The sequence below is a fragment of the Hyperolius riggenbachi genome, chromosome 9 (genome assembly GCF_040937935.1).
Source record: "Hyperolius riggenbachi isolate aHypRig1 chromosome 9, aHypRig1.pri, whole genome shotgun sequence".
Classification (NCBI taxonomy): Eukaryota; Metazoa; Chordata; class Amphibia; order Anura; family Hyperoliidae; genus Hyperolius; species Hyperolius riggenbachi.
In genome coordinates this window covers 138,337,420-138,362,678 of record NC_090654.1, presented here as the reverse complement: position 1 = coordinate 138,362,678, position 25,259 = coordinate 138,337,420, and the positions used below count along the sequence as shown (strand labels likewise).

Below are 25,259 nucleotides of genomic sequence, written 5' to 3'. Positions count from 1 at the left end.
CGCGAGCGCTTGCTTAACGGTTACCTCACCGAGCCTCCAGCAAGCACAGCAGACAAGACAGACACACGAAAACAGGGACAAGCGACAGAAGGATCCCCAGCGCTAGCTAAAAGTGGCTAGCGCGATCCCAGAAGACAGAACAGAAGGATCCCCAGCGCTAGCGAAAAGTAGCTAGCGCGATCCCAGGAGACAGAGTAGCAGAACAGAAGGATCCCCAGCGCTAGCGAAAAGTGGCTAGTGCAATCCCAGAAGACAGAACAGAAGGATCCCCAGCGCTAGCGAAAAGTAGCTAGCGTGATCCCAGGAGACAGAACAGAAGGATCCCCAGCACTAGCGCTAGGGCGAGTGCGATCCAAACACACGGCAGACAGAACAGATGAGGTAGGCAGAAAACACTGCTGTTCCAACCTACACTCCAGACTCAATCAAAAGGATCCACAGCCGCTAACGCTAGGGCTTGTGCGATCCAAACACAAGACAGACGGAACAGGCAAAACAGATAATACAACCTGACTGGGCTAGAAGGGGAGCCTAAAGCAACCCCCAGGAATTAACTATACTAGATAGCAATGGCTGACACTCCAGCAGTGTCCATCAGGAACAGACCATGGAAGGGAAATGTCCAGCAAAGCATTCTGGGAGCAGAATGCTTTTATAGTGCCAGTCATCAAAAGAAGGCAGGTAATGGATTTGCATGACTAATGTATGCAAATCCCTCAGCAACACAAGCTGCACAACTGACAGAAGGTCTCCTTTCCAGAGTCCTGCAGCAAGCAAACCTAAACCATGGTCAAAAGGCTGCCTGCCTGTGCAGGCAGCTGAGCGGATTCTCACAGTACCCCCCCTCCTAGGGTCGAATTCCAGACGACCCTCAAAACTGATATCTCCAAACCACTCTAACAGAAGACTCATGAAGGTCGGGGCAGCCCGACAAGGTCCAATTCCAGAGTCAGTCCACCCGAAACCGACCTCATCGGAAACAGAAGCCACCGAAACATGCCCATCAGTACTACCAGTCTCAGTATAACACCCATCAGGACTGTGAACGCCAGAGAAGAAGCCATCAACACCCTCCAGACAATACCCACCACCTTCCAAGGAGCGTCTGAAAATACCAAACCTGCCACAATACCTGTTCGAAGTGTCCCTTACAACACAAAAGCCACCGTTGATCTTATCCAGGGTACCAAGCAAAATCTCTCCCGGAATCTCCCAGAACCTTTTGAAGCTCCACAGAGATCCCAAGAGGGTAGAACAATCACCAGGCTCACATGGAGAATTACCAAGAACCCCCATGGAACCAATGACAATTCCGGATTCAAAATTACGAGGACACCCATCAAGATCAAGACTTTCAGGGACCACTTCTGGGCATGCAAGCAGGCAGGCCATATTAGAGCATGTCTCCACCGAGGAAGCATCTGAGTACGCTGGTAACTGAGGCACACTTGGGCTTTCTGGGTCACAGAGCACACTGGGGTACACCAGCACAGGAGAAACCTCAGGACATGTCGGGGAACTGCCAACCTCAGAGTCCGGCACGTCAAGACCAAAACCAGTACCGGGCAGAGAAACATCATGAGTGGAGGTCACAGGCACTGGACTTTCAAAAGAAGACTCGGATACAAATTCAGAAATTTCTGTGACAATAATATCATCATTGACTACACAGGCGTGAAGCTCCATCAGAGCTGAAAAGGTAGCCAGCAAGGCAGCAATGCCTACTGAAGTGGGCAACACCTCAGAAGGACTTGGGGGGCAGGAGACGTCTCCTACAAGTTCTGCACCCTTTAGGAGGAACTCGGAGATCTCCAGGAGGTCAGACAGGACCTCAGGAACATCCTTTTTCAAGTTTCCTAAGAAGGATTCTGAACTATCCATGTTACAGGGCAAGGCTTGAACTTTATTTTGTGAACCGGGCAGATGTCCCAGGGAAGGTTCCACCATAAACTGAGACTGAATTTCATCATCAGGACAGGGATACACAGAAATATCTAGTGAAACTAACTCTGGCTTTCTGAGTTTCGTTTCACTGCAGAGAAATTCCTCCATAGCAGTCAAACCAGGCTGCAATTCCAAAATAGCAGAGAAACAGGTAACAATGGTTGCAATACCTAGACGAGCCTCTAGGGACACTGCAGGAGATTTTAAACAAGGTAATATTGGCTCATCCAGATTACTGGGTGGAGAGTCAGTACTTACTTCAGAATCAGACTCGCAAATGTCAATGCGAGTGGACATAATGTCTTTATTCATGATACAGGGCAGGCTCGGAGACATCTTCTCTGGACAGAGCAAAGGTGCTTCAGTATCAGGTTCACAAAACCAAAGTGCTGTCTCATTCTTAGACTCGGCTAACGATGTCGAATCCGAGGAGACAGAACGCAAAATTTGCGAATCCACAATCGCTTTAGGTTGCGAAACCGAACACTCCAAAGACAGGGATTCTGAGGTCTCCAGGCTGGATTGCTGGATCTCAGAAACGCCAGCTGACAATGTACCTTTACAAACGTCACCTGAATGACGTACACGTAATTCATTCAGAATCATTTTCCACATACAAATCAGCGGACTCACAAAGTCAAATTCACACCCCTTTTTTTCTCTTAAGGCGGAAGCATAACTTATACATGCTCTCAAGACAGATTCACTTCTGGCAATGTAGTACTCACAAAACGACTCTGAATCGTTCTCCAATTCATACGCCAACGCTTCGAGCTGTTTTTTCTGGAACGGGGGCTCCCATTCACACCTGACTAGGTCTGAGCATTCATACTGAACCATGTTAGGGGAAGTTGTGACAACAACATGAGGAATCATATTAATTTTACTCTTGAAACTGCATAGTTTGGGAATTTTCCCCATAGCAAGATCATAGATGGAGGATCTTAAAGTAGTACTGAGAGAAGAAGATCTGTTTTTACATGACAAGGGATCACACAAATCATTGACAAACCTGACACACACACGCCGATCACAATCGACAGGAACATCTAAGAAACCGGCATCAGATCGCACAGATTTAACCTCTAAACAAACGGGAGAAACTCCATCAGAATTCACGCAGGTGTCCACAGTCGAGGCACACCCATTCATTTCAGGTCGCACAGTGTCCAAACTCACTTGCTTTACCCCAGAAAGACAGGAATAATCATGTGACAATGGTGTCTCTTTATTGGAAATAATTGGTTGGTGTGTGTGCAATTTGTCCAAAATAGTCTGCCACACATAAATCACCAGATCCACATCACACTCATCACATTCATCAGAATCGATCAAAAGGTACATAGAGTCGAGACAATAATTCAGGTCATCCGCGCTCTTTGCGATATAAAAATCGCAAAAGGCTTTCCAATCGAAATCAAACTCTTCCAACAAGGCCCCAATCTCCCATGAGGCAAATGGCGGTTCAAACAACCCAGTATCTAGGTGATCTCCATATGGGTTGGGGTCAGGAACGAGGACGGACTTTTTAACTGCTTTAATGTAGTGTGCAATCCTACCTATAATAGGATCCACATATGCCTTTGCCTCAGGCAATGACATCTGAACAAAATCGAATGTTCCCTCTGCCCTGGGAATTTTGGTTTGGCTGGACATTCTGTAACGATTGCGGAATCGTCTCCGTGGTCAGCGCACCAGACGTGCGCTGACACGGCGGATTTCCTCCACAAGCGTATAATTGAGGACACCCAGGCTAGGTGCTATGCACCTGCAGAGGGAAATTCCTGTTGGCAGGTGGAGCTGTGGAGTGCAGAGGAACAGCTCCTCTGCCCTACCACACACGCCAGACAGGAATTGTACGAAGGGAAGAAACGCAATCGCAAGAGAAGCGATTGAGAGTGAGCACAGAGACAGATTGTGTGTGTGGGCATAAAATTAGTCGCCAACCCGCGACTGTGCACACACCACAGCAGATAAGAAGCAGGAACGCGATCGCGAGAGGTGCGATCGCCAGACGTGACACAAGGTACAGCAAGGCGGAGCACGAGAGTAGCAAAGGCACAGCAAATAATACAATAAGGAAATACGGAAAATAACAAACGCTAGCTAACCGCGAACACCGCACTCATTCGCAACAGTGCACGCGGTTATGCGCGGTCTCCACGTGATAAGCACAATAGAGACAAGCACGCCTAACTAACCATTAACAGACAAACATGAAACAGAGGACGCGAGCGCTTGCTTAACAGTTACCTCACCAAGCCTCCAGCAAGCGCAGCAGACAAGACAGACACACGAAAACAGGGACAAGCGACAGAAGGATCCCCAGCGCTAGCTAAAAGTGGCTAGCGCGATCCCAGAAGACAGAACAGAAGGATCCCCAGCGCTAGCGAAAAGTAGCTAGCGCGATCCCAGGAGACAGAGTAGCAGAACAGAAGGATCCCCAGCGCTAGCGAAAAGTGGCTAGTGCGATCCCAGAAGACAGAACAGAAGGATCCCCAGCGCTAGCGAAAAGTAGCTAGCGTGATCCCAGGAGACAGAACAGAAGGATCCCCAGCGCTAGCGAAAAGTAGCTAGCGTGATCCCAGGAGACAGAACAGAAGGATCCCCAGCACTAGCGCTAGGGCGAGTGCGATCCAAACACACGGCAGACAGAACAGATGAGGTAGGCAGAAACAACCACTGTTCCAACCTACACTCCAGACTCAATCAGAAGGATCCACAGTCGCTAACGCTAGGGCTTGTGCGATCCAAACACAAGACAGACGGAACAGGCAAAACAGATAATACAACCTGACTGGGCTAGAAGGGGAGCCTAAAGCAACCCCCAGGAATTAACTATACTAGATAGCAATGGCTGACACTCCAGCAGTGTCCATCAGGAACAGACCATGGAAGGGAAATGTCCAGCAAAGCATTCTGGGAGCAGAATGCTTTTATAGTGCCAGTCATCAAAAGAAGGCAGGTAACGGATTTGCATGACTAATGTATGCAAATCCCTCAGCAACACAAGCTGCACAACTGACAGAAGGTCTCCTTTCCAGAGTCCTGCAGCAAGCAAACCTAAACCATGGTCAAAAGGCTGCCTGCCTGTGCAGGCAGCTGAGCGGATTCTCACACTTTGTCAATCAGAATGAACTCTAGTGTGTCCATTTTATTTGCAAGGCTCCTAGCATTGGTTACCATGCACTTTATATAGTGGGATGCAAAAGTCTGGGCAACCTTGTTAATCATCATGATTATCCTGAATAAATCATTGGTTGTTACAATAAAAAAGTCAGTTAAATATATCATATAGGAGACACACACAGTGATATTTGAGAAGTGAAATGTTTATTGTATTTACAGAAAGTGTGCAATCATTGTTTAAACAAAATTACGCAGGTGCATAAATTTGGGCACCGAAATAAATAAATTAAATTAATATTTAGTAGATCCTCCTTTTGCAGAAATTACAGCCTCTAAACATTTCCTGTAGGTTCCAACGAGAGTCTGGATTCTGTTTGAAGGTATTTTGGACCATTCCTCGTTACAAAACCTCTCTAGTTCATTCAGGTTCATGGCCGGATTTGTGGGCAGGCCACATAGGCCCAGAACTAGGGCGGAGCTTGACCTGGGGCGATGTTACAGCTGTCAGCAGATCAGCTCTTCTATAATTACATTTCTGTGCAGCGCTGTCCTCTTCCAGTCTCTCATGCATGCTCTGTGTTTCAGTTCCGCCCCTTTTCCCCACTCTGACTCTGAAGGGGAGGGGCTGACAGCATAGCAGAGCGGGAGACTCGAAGAGCGTATGGAGATTGGAGAAAGTGCAGGCATGATATACAGGTAGTTACTGAACTGCTCTGCCACCCGATTAAGATGCTGTGCTGTATCACTGGCTTTATTGCTCTTCTCACTGGAGTGCAGAGCTGCCTTTCTGCTCTCTTCGTTTCCCACCACAACATTCTTTCTGCCCCGGGTCATCTCTTCCCTTCTCACACGGCTTTTAGAAGGAAGGCTGTCCTGCTATGCGTCTCTGTCATCCTGTGCACTGGTCATTAGCAAACATTGCTGAACTTTTAGTACAAGCTGCTGCGGGGGAAGGGAAGTGAGAGCTGGCGTCTCAGTCTGTCTATCTGACATGCAGAGTTCAGATCACCACTTGCTGCCTACGTTATATTCCAGCCCTGTCAGTCAGTCTGCAACAACTGATTATGGTTGCACAAGAATAACAAATGTGTGTGTATTGTGTGGCAAAACTAGTGTAGTGCTTTTCTATCTGTTTTTAAACTTACAACACAATAGGATTATTTAGGGTTTAATTGCTGAATAAATGATTGCAGCTGTTGAAGTTATTTTTTTTTAAATAACCTACCCATAAGAGTGTGCCATCGGGGTGAGCATTATAACTTGGCTACAGGGTGCTGCTCCTCTGGTCTGTCGTCCCTGTGGGATCCACATTCATTTACACAGACTTCTGCACAGTGCAGCATTTTTATTTTCTGGCAAAGGTGTGTGCATGCTGGGAGATATAGCCTATATTTGCAAGTCCAGTTCTTGCATCCACGGACTACATCTCCCGGCATGCACTGAGGCAGGAAGAACGTGCATACTCTTCTGCTGGTAAAAAGATGCACTCCAGCCCCCCCCCCCCCCACTTAGCTGTCCCCCACTATAAAAAGCGGTAGGCTAGCAACACACAGATTGTCGCTAGCCTGGTATTTACCTCTGCCTGTCATTCACCACTGCTCCCCGCCTCCTGTATATCGCAGCTCCACCGCCTGTGTCCTTTTCCTCCCCTCCTCCGTAAGCTTCCTCCAATTGGCTTACGGAGGCGGGGAAAGAAGGGACGCAGGCAGGGAGCCGCGATATACAGGAGGCGGGGGAGCGGCGGTGACTGACAGCCTTCAAGTAAATTGCGGTGAACAAGCATTGTGCATAAATTGCGCATTGCGGTGAACAAGCGCTTGCTGCGCGAAACGGACGTCCGCAGGGGGACATAGACCTGGCGCCCACCTCCCCGCATTGCATCCGACCTCCTAGACTGTAAGTGCCTCTGTTTTATCTGACTCAATAAATTACCCTAATCGCAGTGCTGGCCTCACCTCATCTCTTCCTCCTACACAAGTTTGTCTGCTGCCACACAGCCTGTGCACGCTTTTAAAGGGGATTACACTGCCTCAGTCATATGCCAAAGAAGGTCAAGTCCAGTCCCCTGCTGCAATCTTGAGAGTGCTGGAGTTTTCATCTCCTCTACCTCCTATTGACAATGTATTTAAATGGGCTGGTGCACACCGGCAGTTTGCGGTTTTTAGCAAACCGCAAACGTGGGTCCTGCAGCACTTTTGCGGTTTGCAGAAGCGTTTCTGCCTCAATGTAAAGCATAGGAAAAACAGAAACTGCTCTGGAAAACGCTAGATCAGAGCGGTTTTCCAGGCGTTTCTGTTACAGAAGCTGTTCAGTAACAGCTTTTACTGTAACAATATTTTAATCTGCTACACAAAAACGCTCCAAAAAACGCTAGGCATGTTTAGAAAACGTCTCTAAACATGCCTAGAATCGCTCTGAAATCTGCTCACAAAAATGCCTAGCATTTTGCGGATCTGCTAGAAGTTTTGGTGTGCACTGGGCTTAAATTTCCATATCTGGAATGTGAAAAGATACATACCACAGCTCAACATATCACCATCTTATGTTCTGTGTTGTATTTAATAATATGCTCTACTATTGTACATGTGCATTGTACATACTGTATGCTCTACCATTGTAAAAATGTGTTCTACTTAGATTCGCAAGGGGCACTTGGTGAAAGTTGGGCCTAGGGTGGTGAAAAATACAAATCCGGCCCTGTTCAGGTTTGATGGCTTCCGAGCATGGACAGCTCTCTTTAACTCACATCACAGATTTTCAATTATATTCAGGTCCGGGGACTGAGATGGCCATTTCAGAATCTTGCAGGGGCGTTGCTAGCCCCAAAGATCAGTAGCACGTGCCCCGCTCTATTCTCTTGTGCCCCGGATGTCTCCCAAGCAGAGTCAGTTGTGATGCCTTAATAGGAGGCTCATGGGAGCATCGGAGGGGGTCCACTAGAAGGTCAGGGAATGCTATGGGGGAACTGCCAGATAACCTGGCAGCAGGCCAGCCTGTTCAGCAGAAAGCCAGTACTGTCAGCACAGAAGCCAGGTAACTCTGTCTAGTTGTGTGTAAGTGACACTGTCTATGTGATATGCTGCATTTTTTTTTTTTTTTGAAGAGGGAGCTTCATCCAACATTTTGCTGGGCAGGCCTACTCAGACTGCTGTTAAGTTTATATAAATGTAGCTCCACCCATGACCGCACCCACATTCTGGTGCGTGGTCACACCCATTTTCTGGCTGGAGTGCCCAAAAGTGCTCCGGATCCCTTAGGATCCTAGCAACGCCCCTGGAATCTTGTACTTGTTCCTGTGCATGAATGCCTTAGTAGATTTTTAGCAGTGTTTAGGGTTGTTGTCTTGTTGAAATATCAAGCCCCGGCGCAGCTTCAGCTTTTTCACTGATTCCTGGACAGTAGTCCTCAGAATCTGCTGATAAAGAGTGCAATCTATGCGTCCCTCAACTCTGAGAAGATTCCCAGTCCCTGCACTGGCCACACAGCCCCACAGCATGATGGAACCACCACCATATTTTACTGTATTTAGAAGGTGTTTTTCTTGGAATGCTGTGTTGTTTTTCCTCCATGCATAACTACCCTTGTTATGCCCAAATAACTTCATTTTAGTTTCATCAGTCCACAGCACCTTATTCCAAAATGAAGCTGGCTTGTTCAAATGTGCTTTAGCATACTTCAAGTGGCTCTGTTTGTGCTGTGGGTGGAGAAAAGGCTTCCTCTGCATCACTCTCACATACAGCATCTCCTTATGTAAAGTGTGCCGAATGGTTGAATGATGCACAGTGACTCTATCTGCAGCAAGATGATGTAGGTCTTTGGTGCTGGTCTGTGGGTTAACTCTGACTGTTCTCACCATTCATCGCTTCAGGCTATTCGTCTGCCACTTCCACTTGAACTGAGCCTGTGGTCTTCTATTTCCTCAATATGTTCCTAACTATGGAAACAGCTGAAATCTCTGAGACAGCTTTCTGTATCCTTCCCCTAAACCATGATGTTGAACAATCTTTGTCTTCAGGTCATTTAACCACTTTACCCCCCCAGTGCTAAATTTCTCCGTCCCTCTGCGCACTGCTTCACCCCCAGGGACGGAGAAAGGCGCACTTATTTGTTTACTGGCTGGGAGTGGGCGGGGACCTCGCGCGCACACTCCAGCCAGCCAGCACAGCAGGTGACTAATTGGATGTTAGGAACAAGCGTTCCTAAATCCAATTAGACGCGCCGATTGCGGACACAATGGAGACTGCTTCAAACAGAAGCAGTCTCCATTGATAACAAATAAATGTAAACAAACGTGCCCCCGCGACCCGCGCGCGCGCGCGCACACACCCCCGCTCTGCAGTGCAATGATTGGTTATGGGGACCCCAGTCCCCAATAACCAATCATATCACAGTAAAAAATGAATGGAAGCAGCGCTGCAATGTACAAATTGCGCTGGTGCTTCAGGGGTAAAACCCCTCCGTTGTGAAGTGGTTAAGAGTTGTTTTGAGACCTCCATGTTGCTACTCTTCAGAGAAAATTAAAAGAGTAGGGAAACTTACAACTGACCCCCTTAAATACTCTTTCTCATAACTGGATTCACCCGTGTATGTAGGTCAGGGGGTCACTGAGCTTACCAAGCCAATTTGAGTTCCAATAATTAGTTCTAAAGGTTTTGAAATCAATAAAATGACAACAACAGTGCCCAAATCTATGCACCTGCCTCATTTTATTTAAACAATTATTGCGAACTTTCTTTAAATCCAATAAACTTAATTTCACTTCTCAAATATCACCGAGTATGTCTCTTATATGATATATTAAACTGACATTTTTTATCGTAAAACCAGCGATTTATACAGGAAAATCATGACGATTAACAAGGTTGCCCAAACTTTCACATCCCACTGTATTTTTACCACCATATTTTTTAATGTTAACATTACTCTTACACTTTAAACTGCCCTCCCCCGTAATGTTAGGTTCCCACTGTCTTTTTACCTTATCTTGTTCACGTATTAAGAATTTACTCTCCCACCAGGTCCTTGTTTGGGAGGCCTGCATAAAGGGCGTTGCAGTAGTCTAGAACAAAATTAAATAAGATAAAAAAAACAGGTTTGCACTCACAAATGTAAGGTATACAGCAGATTTATTATGTATGGTCACCTGGCCTGGGCTCCTGCAACATCTCACACTTTGTCTGACATCTGATCCTCCATATACCCTGGATCTCCTACTGTGTGTCTTCCTCCAGTAAAAGTAATATTTTTAGATAGGGATATCTAGATGCCCCTTATGGTTATAAGTGGTAGTAGCAGGCACAAGAGATTCCCCCTGTGGTTATAAGTGGTAATGGCCGACACAAGGCTTATGGCCTAACTGTTTTTATACAATCTGAAATAAAATGTATATTATTGATCAGCTTATTAGATATGTGTGAACACTATGTGATTAACATTTTGCGTATAAAATAGGCTTAGCTTAAGCAGTGTATATCTTGACCTTAGACGGTTAAATTTACTAACACAACAATACTACATAACGTGAACATTTCTTCAATACTATCTCACTTTTAACCTTGTAGAAATAAACAGCTCACTTCCAATAATAACATTGAAAAGTACACAATCTAATTTTGATTTTGCCCGTACTCACGGATCTTGAAATTCACTCAATTTATCTGCAAACCATTTAACTTTTGTATACGATTTGGGCAAGGGGGATGATCATTTCTCTGCATTAATATGAGATTCTGACAAAGGTTATCTCCTCCACGGGTTTTAACTATCATCTGTATGCAGATGACACCCAGATCTACCTCCACACCCCTGACATATCCACCACTACCATGGACAAGGTCTCCTCCTGTCTATCAGCCATCTCCTCCTGGATGTCCGCTAGGTTCCTGAAACGAAACCTAGACAAAACGGAATTTATGATCTTCCCACCCCGGACATCCATAAACCTCCCAGATGTGCATGTCACTGTTAACCACACTACCATTCACCCTACCTCTCAAGCCCGCTGTCTGGGTGTCACCCTGGACTCCGCACTCTCCTTCACTCCCCACATCCAAAACCTCACAAAGTCCTGCAACTTCCACCTTCGTAACATCTGTAATATTCGCCCTTTCCTGACCTCTGCCACCACCAAACTCCTCATCCATGCCCTCATAATTTCCCGCCTTGACTACTGCAATGCCCTGCTGTCTGGTCTCTGGCCCGAACAGCCCCACTGCAGTCCATCATGAATGCAGCAGCCAGAATTATCCACTGCTCCCATCGCTCCACCATGGCGGATCCCCTCCTTGAATCCCTCCACTGGCTTCCTATCCAGTCCAGAATCAGATTCAAGATACTGTGTCTGACCTACAAATCTGTCCACAAAACCTGTCCAACCTACATTTCCGATCTTACTCAGAGGTACACACCTAGCCGCTCACTCCGCTCTTCCAATGAACTTCGCCTAACCGCCCCCGCATCACCCAGTCCCATGCACGCCTCCAGGACTTCTCAAGGACTTCTCAAGAGCTGCTCCAACACTATGGAACTCCCTACCTCCACCCATTAGGACAGCCCCCTCCTTCAACATCTTCAAGAAAGCCCTCAAAACTCACCTTTTCACTCTGGCCTACTACCCCTCACAAGTGCTCTAAACCTACAGCTGAACTCTGGTCCCCTACCATTCATGTCCTTACCTCTCCCTCTAGATTGTAAGCCTTCAGGCAGGGTCCTCCTCCTTTTGTATCCTACCTGATTTAGCACCTCCATTACTGTGAACCCATGCTATGCATCTGAGTGAACCTAACTTGCCTAATCTCCATGCTCCATCCAGTGACTGACTAAGCATTACCTTGTACTCATACTGTGCTGCATGATCTGATCTTTCCTGTATTCAGGTATTGTCATTTTGCTGTATGTCAACCCTAAATATTGTATGTATCCCTATTTATTGTCCAGCGCTGCGTAATATGTTGGCGCTTTATAAATACAATAAATAAATAAATAATAAATAAATAAATAATGACAACACAAAAAAAAACACATTAAAAATTGGTACTAGGGGACTTAGGATTTCCCTTATTTAATTTAATGACCCTAGCCAACATGATTGAAAATCATTAACACAACAGAAAATGTAAAATTATCACAAAAACTCACAAACGGTTGAAAAAACATTGCGGTGCATTTGTGCTTGCATTTGATATTTGCAGTGTAAAAAAAGTCCCGCAGCAGTACAAAGTATATCATGAAAAGTGGAGGTGGATGGAGCAGAGTCCTCCAGTAGCACAGATCACTTGAGGATCAGAGAGTTCAATGGCGAAAGGATCAGAGTTCTCCAGCAGCATACAATATATCAGGAGTAGCAGTGGCGTAGCTAAGGAGCTATGGGCTCCGGTGCAAGGTTTACATTGGGGCCCCCCAAGCACTATATACATAACAATTGATACGGCGCACCAAAACTTGCCAATGACAACTACAGTGTCAGAGGTGCAAGAAGGGGATGGGGAGCAGTTTGTTAATGATTACTACTAATAAAAGTACCTATAGAAGTGATTATTACCAGCATAGGACCAATAGAGAGCTATTTCTGTGGTTGAGTGTGGGCCCCACGGGGCCCCTCTGACCCAAGGGACCCGATGCGGTCGCTACCTCTGCACCTATTGCTACGCCATTGAGGAGTAGTGAGAAAAAGTAGAATCCTCCAGCAGCATAAAGTATTTCAGGAGTAGAGAGTTAGCAGGAGAAGAAGAGTCCTTTAGCAGAACAGCTTATTTTAGGAATGGAAAGTTATAGTGCAAAAAACAGAGCACTCCGGCAGTATAGATTATTTCAGGAGTTATTGAAAGGTATGGAGTCCTTGAGCGACACAAAGCATATCAGAAGAAAGTTACAATAGATAATGAAAGCAGGAGAGGCTTTCAGTAGCTCAGAGTTTATTAAGAAAGTCAAGTTATATATTGGAGGAGCTGAGTACTCCAGTAGCATAGGGTATGTCACAGGTGTGTAACTACAAATCACAGGGCCCCCAACAAAAATTCGAAGATTCCTCTCCAACGTTTACCGCATTTTTTGGACTATAAGATACTCTTGACCATAATATGCACCTAGCTTTGGAGGGTAAAAACCAGAGAAAAAAATGTATATTAAACCTGGTGCGTCCATGGTGCAAGGACATCTTGTGGATCTTCTCCCCCCAAATCGTATGCCGCCCCTTGTACCTCTTGTGCCCCCGTTGTACCTTTTGTGTCTCCTGTGTCCACCTCTGTCCTCCTGTGTCCTCTTCTGTCCCACCGTGTCCTCCTTTGCTCCACTTGTGACCTCCTCTGTCCCCCTGTGCCCCCTATGTCCCCCTCTATCTCATCTGTAGCAGTGACGTATGATAGGTCACTGCTTGGATGATATCAGATGTCTGGTGCGGAACAGCTGAGCCATCAGGCAGGCAGGTTTGAATGGGGTAGTTGGCTGGCAGGTCAGAGGGAGAGAAAGGGATGCAGGGATTCAGAATGCAGGATGGAGAAAGCAGTTAGACGCAGGAGTCACAAGTGGAGCATAGAGCCGGCACAAGGTAGTCCAGCACCCAAGACTGAGACACCAAAGTGCGCCCCACATCCCTCCCACCCCAGCCGTCACACACTGATTGCTTTTAGACTAAGAGGTGCCCCAGGGCCCCCAACACCTTAATCTCTAGTTATCTGGCTTGCAGTCATTGCCATGTATTCCCTTTTATTATTTCTCTCTGCTTCAAACACAATAGGTGAATAATAGCTGAGTAAGTTGTGCGCACCCTCCTACACTCTGCCCTGAGGCTGGAGCCTCTCTCGCCTCTGCCTCGGCCCAGCCCTGGCGGAGCAACATCGGCTCCAGTTAAAAATAAGCAGCTGTTGGCACTGGTCAGCGGGTCTGCTTCCCACACCAGCATGCTCGCTACTTATGGTAGGGAAAACTTGGGACATTTTGCACCGTTTTGAACGTATTAAATGTATTATTCAGACCATGAAACACACTGCCCCCCCACCCCACCCCCGTATTTTTTTTTTGGGGGGGGCAAACGTCCACAATAAATATTAAATCCTCTTCCCCCATGGTGGCCTTACATGCTTACCTGATAGGAATCATATAAAAAGACCCCCTACATAACAAATGTGGCCACAACAACACTTGCTCTGGAGGGAAGAAGTTGTGGATCATCACAACCGCGGGCCTTGCTGCAGCTGCAGGGTCTGCATTCCTTATAGCTACCCCCTTGGTATGTCAGAAGTAGAGCAAACATTTCATGATGGAGAGTTGGATAGATGAGGGAAACAGTAAAACAGCATAGAGCATTTCAGGAGAGAAGCATTACATAGTAGAAGTAGTAGAGTCCTCCACAAGTATGGATCATTTCAGAAGCGGAGAGTTGGGTAATTGCAGGAGAACAATCCTTCCGCAGCACAGAGCATTTTGGTAGCAAAGAGTTAGATGGGGAGTATGGAGCCATGAAATGACAGAGGAGCGTACGCATTGAAACAGGTGAGACTCTACCCTCCTGAAGTCTGTGCAGGCAAGGTCTGTTAATGTTTACTCGGGGTCCCAATTTGTTATCAGAACCAACCCTGTTTACATGGCATTATTTTCCCTTCCAAACTTAACTCCTAACTGTGGTAAATTAAACTCTGGCTCTTGCAATGTCCAGCTTCACTCTTCACAAGGTTGACATGAGACCCTGTGGCCTCTGAGTTGCTTTTGATGGCTGCATCTAGCACGTGTGCCTCACATAGTGTAGATACCACCACAATTACATCATCCACATAGGCAATTACAGTCATCAGAGAGCTACAAGGAATTGACACTCCCTTAAAATCATACTCCTGCAATGATGCCAGAAAGCAACCCTGTGTAAACCCCACCTCAACCAGAATGTGCAACCCTGCCAGCTTGATGTTACTTCCAAGTCACCACTCTCATGTCCAACAAGCTCATCAGAGCTCCATATTGATTGGGGGACTCTCCTCATTTACAGCCAAACTCTGCATGTTACCGGAAAAACATCACAGTCTGCCATCACAGCATCAAGTTCAGCAAAACCATCATTACTTTCTTGTGCTGCATCTGTATGTACAGAAGGGAATTTCAATTCAGGCAGGTATTTTCTCCCATGTGTCTCTCTTGCAGGAGTCTGCTGGGTTGTGTTATCCTCCCATTCCCCTGCAGAGCAGCACTACTCTCTGGAGTACTGGAATGAATGAAACAGAATACATCAGGAGAGAAAATTTAGATAGCAGAAGGCTTTTCAGCAGCTCAGATAGAGCAAGGCTTTTCAACCTGTGGTACACGTACCACCGGTGGTACTTTGCTGTTGGCCAGGTGGTACACACCAGGTTTGCCTGCCACTTTATTGCCCGCATGCCACTTTTCCTGGTCCTGTCCTGCCTCCACAAAGTTTGGCTCCTCCTCCCTCGCTCCTTGCTGTGCTGCTCTGCAGCATACTTCAAACCTCAGATTAGTGTGGAGGAGATAGCCTGGCAAATAGTGCACAGTGATGGTGCAGATACAGAAAGGGACATCACTGCTCACTTCCTGTATTTGAAGTATAAGCGCCGTCACCATGCACCGTTTGCCTGACTGTCACTTCCCTACGGCTGGCTTACCGATGATCTGAGGTGTGAACTATTCCACAGGGCAGCACAGCAAGGAATGAGCAAGGGGGGAGCCGAACTTTGTGGCGAGTCGCTGCCTAGCTCTCAGCTCTCTGATGGTGGGACTAGGCTACCTATAATTATGCAGGGGGGGGGGGGGGGCGAGCACTGTAATAACAGCGCAGGAAATTTGGGCGCCATAGAGCGTAATAGGAATTACGGCTATAGCGGCGCACAGTCAGTAACTTCGGCGCAATCAGAGGACAGTGCTGAAGTTGCTTTTAAAACACATGCAATTCGGCTTCCAGCAATAGCCGTATACCAGCTGTATCCTGCGCCCAAGTCTCCCGGTGGGCAGTTCATATGTATGCGGGGAGGGGAAAGAGTGGAACTTGCAAGGCTACCTATATTGGCAATCTCCCTACAGATTGCCAATACTGACAATATGAAGGCTTGCAATCTAATTGTAGTCGTTTTCCCCACCAATGCCTCCTACTTTTCCCCTCCCATATGCCCTCTTCTTTTCTTAAAGTGTACCTGTAAGAAAAAAGTGCCCCGGGGGTACTTACCTCAGGGAAGGGGAGGCCTTTGTATCCTAAAGAGGTTTCCCCCTTCCTCCTCAGTAGAAGGGATCCAGCTCTGGGAGCCCCAAAGTTCTCTTTATCGGTGTGTGCGCATGCGCAGTAGTATTTGTTTTCCTTGACTGCAGTGCTTGAGTCTTCTTTAAAGAGGTTCTGTGGGATTCTAAAAATCAATCAAACAAGCTGACACTTATCTGGGGCTTCTATTGGCCCCCTGCAGCTGTAATGTCCCGTGCCGTCCTCCTACGATGCTCCGTTTCCCACCACTGGTCCCGGTTTAATATTCGTCTAAACAGACGAATAATGTTAGCTCCTGCTCGCGTCATCGGGAGCTTACTGCACAGCCGCAGTGTAATAACTTGTGTGATTACACTGGGACCGGCAGCGGGGAACGGAGCATCGGAAGAGGACGGCGTGGGACATTACCGCTGCAGGGGGCCGATAGAAGCCCCAGGTAAGTGTCAGCTTGTTTGATTCTTAGGATGCAAAATAACTCCTTTTAAGTGAGAAGAATACGGTGGCTGCTATATTAATTTCCTTTTAAACTATATGAGTTGACTGGCAGTCCTGCTGATCTATGTCTCTGCAGAAGTGTCTGAATCACACCAGAAACAAGCATGCAGCTAACCTTGTCAGATCTGACAATAATGTCAAACACCTGATCTGCATGTGCTTGTTCAGGAGCTGTGGCTAAAAGTATTAGAGGCAGAGGATCAGCATGATAGCCAGGTAACTGGCATTGCTTAAAAGGAAATAAATATAGCAGCCTCAATATGCCTCTCACTTAATTTCTCCTTCAACTGCTCACTTTTTTCACTGTAGTGGTCCTTCAAACAGTTGAAATTTGACAGTTGGAAAATGACAGTTTAAATAAGACACTTAGAAAAGGTCAGTTGAAATTTGGCAGTTGAGAAATGGCAGCTAGAAAATGGCAGTTGGAAAACGATAGTTGGAAAATGACAGTTGGAAAATGGCAGTTGAAAAATGACAGTTGAAAAATGGCAGTTAAAATTTGACAGTTAAAAAATGACAGTTAGAAAATGGCAGTTGGAAAATGACAGTTGGAAAATGGCAGTTGAAAAATGACAGTTGTAAAATTGCAGTTAAAATTTGACAGTTGGAAAATGGCAGTTGGAAAATGGCAGATAAAATTTTGACATTTGGAAAATGGCAGTATAAAATTTGACAGTTGGAAAATGGCAATTGAAAAATGACAGTTGGAAAATGGCAATTAAAAGTTGAACTGTAATTTTCCAACTGTCATTTTCCAACTGTCATTTTCCAACTGCCATTTTCCAACTGCTATTTTCTAACTATCATTTTTAACTGTTGTTTTTTTAACTGCCATTTCCCAACTGTCATTTCCAACTGCCATTTTCCAACTGTCAAATTTTAACTGCCATTTTCCAACTGTCATTTTCCAACTGCCACTGTCAAATTTTAACTGCCATTTTCCAACTGTCATTTTTCAACTGCCATTTTCCAACTGCCATTTTCTAATTGTCATTTTTCAACTGTCAAATTTAAACTGTCATTTTCCAACTGCCATTTTCTAACTATCATTTTCAACTGTTTTTTTAACTGCCATTTTCCAACTGTCAAATTTTAACTGCCATTTTCCAACTGTCAATGAAGCCTTGAGATCCTCAGTGTTGAATGTTGATTTGCCACTTCATTTTGTGTTTTGGGGGCTACATTTGCATCACGATTTGCACAATTAAAAACTGGCTATCTCTAACAGTGACAGGTGTCAGATATGGTGGCTGGATAGTGCAATGGTTAAGGGCTCTGCCTCTGATGTAGGAGACCTGGGTTCAAATCTTGGCTCTTGCTATTCAGTAAGCCAGCACCTATTCCATAAGGAGTTCTTTGGGCAAGACTCCCTAACACTGCTGCTGCCTACTGAGTGCGCTCTAGTGGCTGCCTCACAAGCGCTTTGAGTCTGACAGGAGAAAAGCGCTATACAAAAAAAGGAATTATTATATGGATAACTGTAGAGAGGGAGTTGGCTTTTTATCTTCTTAATTTGCTCCTAGTCTAATGACCCATTTATTGTCTTCAACTTTCATAGTGGTTCTCGTTCCTGGCTAGCACTTTTAGCCATCTTTGAAACTTGTCCACACATTCTCTACCTTAGTGCTTGGTACTGGTGTTGCTCCACGATGGTCACCCTCTTTTTCTTGGGCTACTTCAAATGTATTTATTTATTGTGCATTGTGGTGATTTATTGTTGCAGAGTTGTTTTTCAGATTAACTTGCACTGTTTTTTTCTTGATAAAGAGGTACTTTGTTGCTTTGGAATTTTAGATTATCTTAATTACAGAATGAATTACAGATCTATCTGTACCATTTTTTGGAGTGCCAACCATTTACTTCTCTTTACTTCATCCTACTACCAATTACTGAATCTGAGAGAGCCTAAGCGCTTTGAGTCCTATGGGAGAAAAGCGCTATAGAAATGTTATTCTATTGTATTGTATTATTGTACAAAAATGTATGGCGCGTGTTTTGCTCTGCGTTGCAGTATTAATTGAAATGAGACAGCAGTGTGTTGGCACAGAGATGCATACAGCAGTTTATTGTCAGAACACAGCACAGCACAGCACAGCACAGGAGTCTGTAACACATTACTGAAATAAGCTCAGCAATGCAGCAGTACATCCTGACCTTCACGGTTGTTATCAAATTACCATTTTAAAGGACCACTATAGTGAAAAAGTAAGCAGTTCAAATCTTTCAGAACCAACATGTTTTGGACTAGTCGAGTTCCTCATTGGGGATACAAAGTGGTTTCTTAGTTTTTTAAAATAATTTCCTAAATGGCAGTTGCTAAGTCTAACTGCCAAAATAGGACCAGCCAGTGTCCCTACTCGCACACTATTTTGGCAGTCAGACTTAACAATGGCCGTTCAGCAAATGCTTTTGAAAACAAAGGGAAACCCTGAGACTCCATCTTAAGGAGATGGACTCATCCAAAACCTGTTGGTTCTGTCAGCTTTTGAAGCGGACTTAAACTGAGAGCTTCCTCTCTGCTCTAAGGAGATAAGCAACAGCATCATAACTTTAAAGAAAAACATTTATTTGTTACAACTTACAGAAATCTTACAAAAACCCTGCAGTGTTTACTTTCTGGTGTCCTAGGAACACAAAAGGGTTAACCTCCTGTGTTTACATATTAGCCCAAACTATGGCATAGAGTGGCACACCTAACAGCCCTAATTTATTAGCCCTTGCTATTTACTTGTTGAAAAGGCCTAATTAGACAGGCTAATCTCTCTAGACCAGTGCTTTGCACCTGTGGTACACTTGCCACTGGTGGTACTTTGCTGTTGGCCAGGTGGTACACACCAGATTTGCCTGCCACTTTTTTGTCCACCTGCCACTTGTCCTGGTCCTGTCCTGCCTCCATAAAGTTTGGCTCTCCCTCCCTCGCTCCTTGCTGTGCTCCTCTGCAGCATACTTCAGACCTCAGATCAGTGTGGAGGAGACAGCCAGGCCAATGGTGCACAGTGATGGCGCAGATACAGAAAGTGACATCACTGCTCATTTGAAGTATACACGCCGTCACTGTGCACTGTTTGCCTGGCTGTCTCTTCACTGCGGCTGGCTTACCAATGATGAGGTGTGAACTATTCCGCAGGGCAGCACAGCAAGGAGTGAGCAAGGGGATATCCGAACGTTGTGGTGAGTCACTGCCTAGCTCACAGGTGGTGGGGGCAAGGCTACCTATAATTAAGCACGTGGGGGACGGGGGGTGGAACTTGTATGGCTACCTATATTGGCAATCTACCTCTAGATTGCCAATACTGACAATATGTAGGCTAGCAATCTAATTGTAGTTTTTTTCCCCACCAATGCCTCCTACTTTTCCCCTCCCAAATGCCTTTTTTCTTAAAGTGTACCTGTAAGAAAAAAGTGCCCCGGGGGGTACCTTCCTCAGGGAAGGGGAGGCCTTTGTATCCTAAAGAGGTTTCTCCCTTCCTCCTCAGTAGATGGGATCCAGTGCTGGGAGCCCCATAGTTCTCCTCATCGGTGTGCGCATGCACAGTAGCTGCTTTCCATTCAGGCTCCAGCAGAAACAGCCAAGTCCGATTGCATCCAATCTACTGTGCAGGCACACACAAAAGTGGTACAATTATTGGAAAGGTTGAAAAGCCCTGAGATAGAGTATATCAGCAAAGTACATTTAGAAAGTGAAACCAGCTGAGTCCTCCAACAGCACAGAGTGCTTTAGGATGGAGAGATAGTGGAAGGAAGCAGAGAATATATCAGCAAAAGAGTTAGGGCCAATTCCAGGGCCACCTTCAGGGCAGTACAAGTAGTACTGCTGTATGGGACCCAGGACAGTCTGGCCAGTGTGGTGAAAATAAATGCATCAGAATTTGCATCATCTACCTTTCCTTCCCCTTCAACTCTAACTACTCCACCTCTGCTGCCTAACCTCAAGACCCCCCAGGTGCCTAACCCTAACCATTCCACCTTGGCTGCCTAACTCTAACCATTCCATCCCCACTGCCTAACCCTAAACACTCCACCCCCGCTACCCTAACTCTAACCACTCCACCCCGCTAACCCTAAGACCCCCCCCCCCCAGGTGCTTAACCCCTCCACCCCAGCTGCCTTACCCTAACCACTCCACCCCCACTGCCTAACACTAACCACTCCACCTGCCCGCTATTTATCTGGTGCCATAATTTAACCTCCATGTCGCTAATCATGGCTTTTACTATTGCCAATGGTGGTGCCATTTTTGTAGGCGCTCATCCTGTGCCATTTTTACATGCCCCTGCAAATGGTGGCAGAGTCCTCTATTGGCTGGTGTGTATCATAAAGGAAAGACAGATATTATAAAGGGCTGTATCTACCAGCAGCTCAAAGTATTTCAGGAGTGCAGAGTCAGATAGTGGAAGGAGAAGAATACTCATTACAGGTCAGAATATATCAGAAGATTATGTTACACATTAGGAGAACAGTGTATTTTAGGAGGTATGTTTTCTAATCTTTCTGATATCATTAGAGATTTAGATCTGATTCTGAATGGTATATACTGTGTCCCTCTCAAAACAAGCCTCTACTATTGTCTTCCCTTGTGCCAGGATTTCTTGACAAGCCGTGACTGAAGAAGAAACAGAGATGCCTCCTGGCACAGCCAGCCAAGCTGAAAGCGAGCCAGACAGCTTTTATTCAAGCACAAACATACAATGAGGTGTTATATATTGGGGCCAGAAAGGGGAGTTGTTTATTTTTGTTTTTTAATCAGTGCTTACAATTCCAATGCTATGCATGAGACCCCAAAATGATTTTCAACTCTTTCTCTGAAATTGACTGCAGACTTTACCACCAGGCTCCGGTTGTGCACCACCCAGTGTTGAGGAAGGTGACAGCAGTCACTCATGTTATAACCACAAAAAACATGATCAAGCCTGCCTGCCAAATTAAAAGAGGTTTCACAGAGAGGGATTTTAAATTTGCCCTTAAAAGCATCTGATAGAAAGAAAAATCTACATTTCCTAGAACACTAGCAAAAAAATATAAAGGGGAAGCAAATAGGTAAGTATTATTTTATTGTATGGTACTGATCCCAAAGTGCAATGCTACGTAGTGACTAACTGTTGTGTCTTTCTAGAATCTGTCATAGGTATTGAGCCAAGACATATCAGCACAGACACAGAAGCTGTCTACAATACTTGGACTATACCACTGACTTTTGTGGTTGGGACAAGCTTGATGAGTAGTAAACAACCTACTCTGCAACTCCCAATCTATCCATCTTCTGACATTTATTTATTTATTGTATTTATAAAGCGCCAACATATTACGCAGTGCTGGACATTAGTTATGGTTACAGACAATATTTAGGGGTGACATAAAACAATACAGGAATGCATGCAAACCAGACCATTGGAATTGGAAGTAATAAACACCTGTAAAAGGTAAAGCTGCAATGACTTGCTGAATTCCCTTTTTTTTTTTAGCTGTTATCCTACTTGAGACCACTTTTGTTTAAATGTTTCCTTAATTAGTGGATAGACTCAAATATCATGGCCACTTAGGGGCATTAATTCATTTTCAACACTAGTTGACTGGTTGGAAACACTAAGAAAAGTAGACCTGATACCTGATTTCCTTTGCTGTCTCTGGCTTTTCTTGCCCACACCCTAATCTAACTCCCTGCCATATGCCTAAACCTAGCACCCTATTTTCCATACCTTTACTCCCAAAGTCCCCAAGCTTAATCTTTCAGCTAGCCCTTACCCAAATACATGCATGAAATAGAGGCGTGAGGAAAAATGAGCATGGGTGGAAAATGAAATCATAATAAACAATAATAAAATATAATAATAATATTAATAAAAAAGATTGTTTTCAACTGAGCACAAAGTGAAGCTGAAAACATGTAAACGATAAGTAATATTTTAAAAATACACAATAAATGAAAACGAGAAGATATTTACTTTAAAAAAACATTTCATTATAAAAAAAAATACAGTTTAACCTAACCCTAATCTCACACAGAACCCTTCCTTGGTGGTGCCTAACCCTTAGACCCCCTTGAAGGTGCCTAAACCTAAGACTCCCCTGGTGGTGCCTAAACCTAAGACCCCCCTGGTGGTGCCTAAACCTAATGCTGGATACACATCATGCGTTTCCGCGTTTGATGCGTCCGTCGATACGCATCGATTCGATTATTTCCGACATGTCCGAGCTGTTCAAGCTTCGATGGATCGTTAGGTCGATTTGCCATACTTTACATGGCAATCAACCTAAAAATCATGTAAATGCGTTCGGAAATGCTCGGAAATAATCGAATCGACGCGTATCGACGGACGCATTCGACGCGGAAACGCATGTTGTGTATAAGACCCCATTTGTAATGCCTAACCCTAATCACCCCCCTAGCACAAACACCCTTGCTGACTCCTAACCATTCCCCTCTGCACAAACACCCTTACAAATGTAGAAACCGTAACATATTTGATAACGTAGAGTTTGTACATACAAATTAAATAATATGACAAAAACTATAATGTTGCAAGTTTCAAAACCATAACATATTTCAAAAACTGTAATATTCTAATGTTGAAAATGATATTTATTGGGTGCCCAAAGTTCTGCTTTGGGTGCCATATTAACTATGTTTGCATTAGCACCTGTGGGGTGCCCAAATTGTCCACTAGCCGCCAGCACCCAAATTTCCTGCTTCCCTCCAAATGACCATTACTAAGCTCAACACTAACATTAACCCTAGCCTAACCTGATAATTTTTTAAAATCCTATCCAATACCTTTAATTTAGCTGTAACCTAAACCCAGGGCAGTTTCTAGGCTAAAATGCACCCAGGGCGAGGGTGTTAAAATTGCGCCTCCCCCGCGAAGCCAGGTAAACATGCCCACAGTATAGGCTAGCCAGGACTAGTTGCACTCAGTATAGGTAGCCAGCTATAGGTCCCCCCAGTATAGGTAGCCAGGCATAGTATAGGTAAGCCAGGCATAGGTGCCCCAGTATAGTTGCCCCAGTATAGGTTAGCCAGGTAGGTGCCTCCAGTATAGGTAGCCGGTATAGTTGCCCCTAGTATAGGTTAGATACAGTGGGTTGCAAAAGTATTCGGCCCCCTTGAAGTTTTCCACATTTTGTCATATTATTGCCACAAACATGAATCAATTTTATTGGAATTCTACATGAAAGACCAACACGAAGTGGTGTACACATGAGAAGTGGAATGAAAATCATACATGATTCCAAACATTTTTTACAAATTAATAACTGCAAAGTGGTGTGTGCATAATTATTCGGCCCCCTTTGATCTGAGTGCAGTCAGCTGCCTATAGACATAGCCTGATGAGTGCTAATGACTAAACAGAGTGCACCTGTGCGTAATCTAAGGTCAGTACAAATACAGCTGCTCTGTGAGGGCCTCAGAGGTTGTCTAAGAGAATATTGGGAACAACAACACCATGAAGTCCAAAGAACACACAAGACAGGTCAGGGATCAAGTTATTGAGACATTTAAAGCAGGCTTAGGCTAGAAAAAGATTTCCAAAGCCTTGAACATCCTACGGAGCACTGTTCATGCGATCATTCTGAAATGGAAGGAGTATGGCACAACTGTACACCTACCAAGACAAGGCCATCCACCTAAACTCAGAGGCCGAACAAGGAGAACGCTGATCAGAAATGCAGTCAAGAGGCCCATGGTGACTGGATGAGCTGCAGAGATCTACAGCTCAGGTGGGAGACTCTGTCCATAGGACAACTATTAGTCATGCACTGTACAAAGTTGGCCTTTATGGAAGAGTAGCAAGAAGAAAGGCATTGTTAACAGAAAGCATAAGAAGTCCCGTTTGCAGTTTGCCACAAGCCATGTGGGGGACACAGCAACCATGTGGAAGAAGGTGCTCTGGTCAGATGAGACCAAAATGGAACTTTTTGGCCAAAATGCAAAACGCTATGTGTGGCAGAAAACTAACACTGCACATAACTCTGAACACACCATCCCCACTGTCAAATATGGTGGTGGCAGCATCATGCTCGGAGGGTGCATCTCTTCAGCAGGGACAGGGAAGCTGGTCAGAGTTGATGGGAAGATGGATGGAGCCAAATACAGGGCAAACTTGGAAGAAAAGCTCTTGGAGACTGCAAAAGACTTGAGACTCGGGCGGAGGTTCACCTTCCAGAAGGACAATGACCCTAAACATAAAGCCAGGGCAACAATGGAATGGTTTAAAACAAAACATATCCATGTGTTAGAATGGCCCAGTCAAAGTCCAGATCTAAATTCAATCGAGAATCTGTGGCAAGATCTGAAAACTGCTGTTCACAAACGCTGTCCATCTAATCTGACTGAGCTGGAGCTGTTTTGCAAAGAAGAATGGGCAAGGATTTCAGTCTCTAGATGTGCAAAGCTGGTAGAGACATACCCTAAAAAGACTGGCAGCTGTAATTGCAGCAAAAGGTGGTTCTACAAAGTATTGACTCAGGGGGCCAAATGATTACGCACACCCCACTTTGC

General features: G+C 45.2%; 1 long non-coding RNA gene across 1 annotated transcript in view; it reads left to right on the top strand.

The window, feature by feature from the left end:
- The window catches only part of LOC137531755 (uncharacterized), a 96,509-nt gene extending 74,406 nt beyond the window's left edge, over positions 1–22,103 (top strand). The window contains exons 2-3 of the long non-coding RNA XR_011023731.1: positions 21,346–21,799; positions 21,876–22,103. This is a non-coding gene — a long non-coding RNA (uncharacterized lncRNA). The remainder of the gene's footprint in view (positions 1–21,345; positions 21,800–21,875) is intronic.
- Positions 22,104–25,259: the final 3,156 nt, after the last annotated feature.